Source organism: Podarcis gaigeae (assembly GCF_964106915.1).
Source record: "Podarcis gaigeae genome assembly, chromosome: 8".
Lineage (NCBI taxonomy): Eukaryota > Metazoa > Chordata > Lepidosauria > Squamata > Lacertidae > Podarcis > Podarcis gaigeae.
In genome coordinates, this window is record NC_139684.1 from 36,845,515 (window position 1) to 36,853,319 (window position 7,805).

Below are 7,805 nucleotides of genomic sequence, written 5' to 3' on the forward strand. Positions count from 1 at the left end.
ATCTCTTTACGTTTAAACTAATTATACCTTTCTGGCTTTCAGGATCAATCCTGAGATGATGCCCCGCTGCAGATGCCAGCTTGTCAATATTTTATATGTTTAATAATAAATGTAGATATTTATGGCTTTACCAAGCCATAAGTTGCCTTGCGGTACTTTTTAAATTTTGTTTTAAGAGGGGAGGAAAACAGCAAAGAGAAAACAGAAGCTTGGCTAATCAGAGCCTGGGTGTGTCAGTGAAATGCAGCCAAGCCGAAATGCTCTCCTCACCAAGTTGCACTGCCCTATTTATGGCAATAGATGATGGTCCATTGGGGCAAATGGGGCACTGACCCACCAACCTCAGTCTGCCCTAAGTCAGCTGCCATCTGCCTTCTTACTTGTGTCCAGTTCTGGGGATGGCACCTACTTTCAGATTCCTCCTCCTTAGTCCTTACGTTATCCTTGTAGAACTCAGCAGAGGGTAGGAAGATTGGGATAAAACTAGAATTACTTGGCTCGGTCTTCTTATTGGCCCTTTGGCTCCATCTGCTGTTGGACTTCCTGCCAGTGTGGTGTAGTGGTTAAGAGCGACAGACTCGTAATCTGGTGAACCGGGTTCGCTTCCCCGCTCCTCCACATGCAGCTGCAGGGTGACCTTGGGCCAGTCACACTTCTTTGAAGTCTCTCACCCCACTCACCTCACAGAGTGTTTGTTGTGGGGGAGGAAGGTAAAGGAGAATGTTAGCTGCTTTGAGACTCCCTAGGGTAGTGATAAAGCCGGATATCAAATCCAAACTCTTCTTCTTCTTCTTCTTCTTCTTCTTCTTCTTCTTCTTCTTCTTCTTCTTCTTCTTCTTCTGCCTTCTATCCTACCAGTTCCAGTGGGCAACAGCCATCACTGAGCAACAGAATGGAGGGAGGGAAGTCAATTTTGGAAGAGGGATTTAAGGGTTCGCTACCATCTGGGGCTTTTCCTGCTAGTTGCAAGCTGTCAGCTGCCATTATTTCCCCCAAATTCGACATCCCTCAAGAGCAGGGCTTATTTTCAGCCAGAACTCACCAGAACTCAGTTCCAGCATCTCTCAGATGGGTGCTATTGTCATTATAAAAGGATGAGGGAGATATTCATGGTGACTTCCATCACCTCTTTTCCTAGAAAAATAGCACTGCCCAAGAGCAACATTACTTGATGTGGAGATGCTCTGATGAGGGTTTTGGGTAAAGAGAGATGGTGGCCACCCAGTGATGGGCACCAGCAGGAATTCTGTGCAATGGGAGCAGGTTTCATCCCATAACATTTCATACCTGCTGCCCACCCAAGGGCTGGAGGAATTAGCTCCTTTTCATCAGAATAGCAAAGGGTTATGGCAGTGGACACCATTTATTTCTTTTGGGGGAAAGTATTGTGTAGTGGTAAGCATCATCTGGGAAGAATGTCAGAAATAAGCCGTGGACAGCAGTCTGACAGGAGCCAAGAGCCATGGAACAAGCCCATAATCAGGACCAGAGGACAAAATGGGAGGCCAGACCAAAGACTATCCAAGGCTACAGGGACACACTAGAGCTTTGGAGAAGCATGTGGTCAAGCAATGCTCAGCTGGAACAGAAAACCCTTTTATGCCTCATCCTTTCCAGGAGGATCCAATAGCCAGCCTAGGTGGGTGGAGTCAGTCCAGGGCTTAAAGGAGATGGTTGCCAACTGCAGTTTATTTGAACACCACACATATATTCCCTGTTCTTCCCCATATATGAGTGATGCCTCCACCCTAGAGAGTGAGCTATCTGCAGATTTTATAATGCCTTTATCAGGTGCCAGATCAATTGGTGCTTTGCCAGAGAGGATACACCTATGCAGGGTTTGTAATCAATTACTGTAACCAATCAATCAATTAGAATTGTGATTACCCTTTGAAGAAAACAGCTTTGGGCAAAGAGTTTTCGTGCCAACATCTCAGCCTTCCCTTTTGCGTATCTCAAAAGGTGCGTGAGTGATTATGTCATTCAGGAAGTGAAATGGCTGTTTTGTTAGATTCATTATTCCTTTTGCTGGTATTATTTCTGAATTATCCTAGCTTATTCAGACTGGGAGCTTTTAGACAGATAAGTGTCTGCGATCATTTTTCAGCTCATCATCCTATTAGCCGTAATGAGAAAATACTTCTCAACTGGGCGATTACTCTTCCAAAAAGATCCCCGGTGAATGATCCTACAGACATTAATGACTATTATTCACTGCTGCCCTGATGCAGGAAGTGGGAATTAGAGAGACAAACAGCACCCCAAATCCTCAGGCTGCAGGCAAGATCCTAAAGAAGGGAAAGGCATATAGGATGTCCTGAGCCCCCGTAGCCCAAAGGGGACAAGTGGCTTTATTGGCACACAGGCTTCTGGCGGCTAAGTAGCGACCATCCCCACCCCAGGCTTGTGCTCTGAGCTGGATTGTTGTAGCAACAGTGTGACCATGCCTCTACCCAAACGTAAGTACCCTCATTTGAAGGGGCACACACAAGCAGCCTGAGACTTCTCCTACACAGAAGGTGTCATTTCAAGCCCTTCCTGGTCCTGGGGGACAGTGGGGAAGGGAGCAGAGAGGAAGCTGCCACCTCCCCCCACAACCATCTCTTCCTCTGCTCCTGGCACATCCTGCCTTTCCTCCAGCCCTGGCTCCTGCCCAAAGTCCTGCACCTCCTCCCCCATCTTTGACTTCCTAGACTCTTCCCTTTCCTCCTGCCCTGGTTCCTGCCTCGTGGGTGGCACAAAACTCACTGCCTCCTTCCCCTGTATCAGCCTCTCGCCCTGTGGCTTCCACCACACACTCCTCGGAGCCCTGCCAGTCCCTGACAGGTTGAAATAGCCAAGAGTTCTAAAATAAAATTTCCCTCCCACGATAGTGTTGCACGTTCCCCCCCCACACACACACACTCTTTATGTTCTCCAGTCTCCGAACTAGGCCCCTGTCCTCTTATGCTCTAAGCACCATCCAAACTGCAATTTCCTTCCCCTGTTGTAGAGAAAGTGGATGCTGAGAAGTTAGTCTTTCTTCCTCTCACGTAACTAGAACTCGGATACATCCAACAAAGCTGGTTGTTGGAAGATTCAAACAGACAAAAGAAACAACTTCTTCATGCAGTGCATGGTTAAAAACTATGGAATTTGCTCCCATAAGGAGTGGTGGTGACCAACCAGGATGGCTTTAAGAGTATTAGACAGTGCCATGGAGGATAAGGCTAGGAATGATTTGTGATACTATGTACTGTGTCTTCTGTCAAAGACAGTACAATATACCTCTGAAGGCCAGTTGCTGGGAATCACAAGTGGGAAGAGTGTTGCTGCACTCAGGTCCTGCTCACAACCTTCCCAGATGCATCTTGTCTGCCACTGTAAGAACAGGATGCTGGACTAGATGGTCCATTGGCCTGTTCCAGCAGTCCTCTCCTTGTGCTCTTAAGTTGGATAAATTACTTCTCTTTCCTTTTTCCTCTGGAATGAAAAATAATTTAGTTTCATCCCCAAAATGAAGTTTGTCGAGGGAGCCTTGGCTACCAGCCTGGAACTCACGCTCTGCGAAGATTCACGCAAATACAGCTTCACTTCCAAGAACATCCAAAGACAGAAAAGCAAGATGCAAACAGAGGCAAGCCAAAATGTGATTTTTGAATTTGTAGACATATTCAGATTCGTTCCCCCCACTGTTTGCCCAGCTGCAAATCTCAATTGATTTTCAGCAAGCTCAAAACAGTGGCGTGCAGGTAGCCTACACTGTAGCATGTAATTTTAAGAATCAGATAAAATTATTTGTAAATGTCTCTTTCCTTTTTTCCGCTTATCACTCTGCTTCCCTTCTTTAAATGCATTCCGCCTGTATTCCCATCGCCTTACCATATTCTTTTATTCAAGCTCTTGTTCCAACATCAGAGACCTGCAGCCTTCTGTTGCCTATGATAGGGTGTTTATCATTTTGGTATTCTCTTTATAAAAATAAAAACATTAAAAAAATCATTACCAAGTTGTCAGGAACATGGCAACTATCCAAAAATAAATTAAAATAAAAAACCAGATACTTTTTATTATTATCCCTTTTTTTACCACTTCCTATGCTACCATGTGCAATGAACCCATTTTCACATGATATCTGTGTGGCATCTAATTTGTGTTTCTACAAAAACAGTTGATTTACTATACTGGTCACATTCACTTGTCATTATTAAACCAGATGTGGAGAACCTCTGGCCCTCCAGTTTTTGCTGCATTACAACTCCTATTATCCACAGCCATTGACCATACCTGCAGGGGCTGATGGGTGGAGTAGTTTAGCAACATCTGGAGGGCCAGAGGTTCCCCACACCTGCTCTAAACCACAGTTAAACTAAACTATGGTTTAGCTGTGAACTCACACTGTTGGTTAGGGAAGGGGATAATTCTATTCAGCTTGCATTTAAAGGAGTATCTACCTAATTTGCACATTTGGAACAGATCAAAACGCAGCCATCCTTCAAAAGTCGCACTTCTCCAAATTCTACAATGTTCTCCAGCCAAGCAGTCTGAACAGAAAAATGCATACGTTGCGGTAATGTGTGCATACAAATGAATCTATTAGTGAAAATAACATGCAAACATTCATTGTGTACAGGAAAATTGCTTTGCAAAAAAAAAAAAGTATATATTACATTTTCTCCCTCTCTCATAATATTACAACCTGGGGCCATCCAATGAAATGAGATGGTGGAAGATTAAGGACCAAAAAAAAGTGCTTCTCACAGTGCATAGTTAAACTATGGGATTTGTTCCCACAAGATGTAATGAAGGCCACCAACATGGATGTTTTTAAGAGTATTAGGCAAATCCATGGAGGAGAAGACTATCAGTGGCTCTGAGGCATAACTGTTATGTACTATCTCTCAATACTAGTTGCAGGGCTCTTCATATATACATTATTGTGATGTGCTCCAATAGATAATGTAGTCCCTGCTTTTGAAGCTGACTCAAGTTTCTTCAAGGGCAGCCCTCTGTACCACACTCTGTAATTGTTATATATATCCAATATGCTTCTTGAGAGGGCTCTACAATGTTTTGATGCAACTCTGGCTTGGGCTATCCAGTCACAGCATCCCTACCCTTGCCTGCAGACAGAGCTAATACCTTAAGGTCTCCACTCCAGTGTCCATCGCAGTCAGTTGAAAGAGACTAAATGGCAATTTGATCAAGCCCTAAAATGTGTTCCATTAACTTGGTTCATTGCGACGAGTTTATTGCGTGGAACTAATAGATACCGGTATCCCCCCCCCCCTTTATACATAATACAATGTACTGCATAATAAGATTCCATTTATTATTTCATCAACTCTGTACAGTTTGATTATGGATGACAGACACGAGGAAAAACATTAATCACAAGGCAGTGCTAACAAGAAATCCTGGGCTGTCACTTCTTATCAAAAAAATTCCTTCAAATTATTTAATCTAGGCTTGCCAGGGTTTCTTCTCTTGCCCCCCTCCCTATTCTTTCAAGCACTTGGAAATGTAAAATAAATAAGGCAACCTTGAGCTGAATTTAAGTAATGTTGCCACTTCCCCCCACTTCTTTGCTCTGTGCAGAATTAGACAGAAATAAAGCAAATGAGAAAACAATAAAGCCTCATTGTTTTCTAAAGAATGAAATTTAATAACTTTAGAAAGCCATTTCTCTGGCAGGCTGGGCCTTGTGGTCATTATCCAATAATTTAACATAAAGTGTTCCCGGAAAGACATCTTCATTGAAGGATGGTTTTAAATTGATTCCTCCTCCTTTCTCCTTCTTTTTATTGTTGAAAAACTCAGTAAAAGAATTTTTAAAGATAGGGTTTTCTTTTCTTTCTTTTTTTTTATTCCAGATGAACTCCCCACATGTAATACCAAAGTCAGTAATTGTCATTCTAGCATTGCAGATATTGGTTCTGGAAATGTTTATATATTATCAAAATGAGGTTTCGAAATGAGCTACCGTGCCTATAAAAAAGAAAAAGGGGGGAAAGAGGGATAATATTGTTTCATGGAAACTAATTGGAAACTTGTTTTTGACTAAAGTAGTTATTATTTCCATTAAGGCAGGCTGGAAGAACATGAAATTCACCTTTTTATCTTCCTTCCAGCCCTGCTGTCGTAGGTTATTTATTCAAGCTGAAATTAAAACCTGACAAAATCCCGGGGAGGTATTTCATACCAGTAAAAGATTATTCTTCTGGAAAGAAAGTTTTATATGAAATTTCATTATGTTGTTAGAGATGCATTTGTTATATGAAATGGAATGCATAATTCAAAGATATGTGCTTCCCTCTATAGAGGAAGAGCTGTCATGTGATAAGAACGCAATATAACCACACTGGGGTCTCCAACGCTTCCCCCAGTCAAGAGATGAACTGACCTATTAAGGAGATTTCCTTTCATTCATTCATTCACTCAGTGGCGTAGCATGGGGGGTGCAGGGGGGGCCGGCCGCACCGGGCACAACATCTGGGGGTTAGGGTTAGGGTGCGCAAATCCACGGGTTAGGGGGCGCAAATCCATGGGTTAGGGGGCACAAATTACTTGCCTTGCCGCAGGTGCTGACAACCCACGCTACGCCACTGCATTCACTTATTGTTCTTCTGCTATTGAAGTGCCCTAGAACTTGTCAACATGGTGCCCATGGGCTCCAGTATGCCCCCCAGTACCTCCTATAGCACCTGCAAAAGACCTTGATCGATATCTCCTTAAGCCTCCACAATGCATGAAAGACAGTTTGCTGTCCTTGCTCAATTCCTGTTTTCAGTGGCTCAGACTCTTCTACATAGAATACCCTGTCCATCCTTAAATGTGCCCACATTTCATTGGATGCCAAGACTGGATATCCCGCCCACCATCCCTTCTGAAAAGAAGAAAAGTGCTAAGAGTCAGTGTGGCAGAGACTGAGGTGGGAGGTTTTTTATGGGAGGTGGTATGCCCATACCATTTTGTGGCCATGTCCCTTTTTCAAATGAGGCACTCACTTTGTGTTATGCCACACCCCCATGGCATCTGCTTTGTGTTTTATATATATATATAAGAGAGAGAGAGAGGGAGAGAGAGCGAGAGAGAGAACAGAAATTTTGTGACTCATGTCCATGACATACCCTAGACTAGGATGGAGAAACTTTCTCAGCTCAAGGTCCACAGCACCACATGGGCAAGGCCCTGCAAGAGGCAATAATGATGATCCTGAAGCAGGGGTGAGGAACCCTCTGCCTCTCATTCTGAATGTGGCTTTCAAAGCCTCTGTCTCCTGCACTTGGGATTTCCTCTACTCTGTGTCATCTCTTCCCAAGCCACCCCCTACCCCTTGGTCACCCATCCAGCCACCTGTCCTTGCTCCATGGTCTGTTGGGTGTTTTTACCTTGATGGAATATGCCATTGAATGGTAAGAATTCTTCTTGTGGTTAGAGAAGGCTGGGTTTTGGGATTGTGGTGTAGAAGTCTCTGTATTTTGCATGCACGGATGATGCGTAGCCTACTATACAAAAGGTAAGAGGCACATCCATTGCTCTGTCTATTATTGCTCCACCCACTTTTTCTTCTGTCCTCACCCACTTTCAGCTCCAGCCCCACTCATCATTGGTGCACAGCCCCTGGGAGGGTGCCCATGCAGTAATGTAGCCCCTGAGCTGGAAAAGCTGTAGCTGTCATCAAGGAATGGTCAACAGTGGGCTGACCATCACTGTCAAGCAGGAGTAGCATGATCTGCAGGACCAAGGACAGCAGCAAGGTAACAGCCATGTGGCTTTCATGGGAGCCTTACCCACCTACTCTCTTGTTGTGTGATTACCATTGT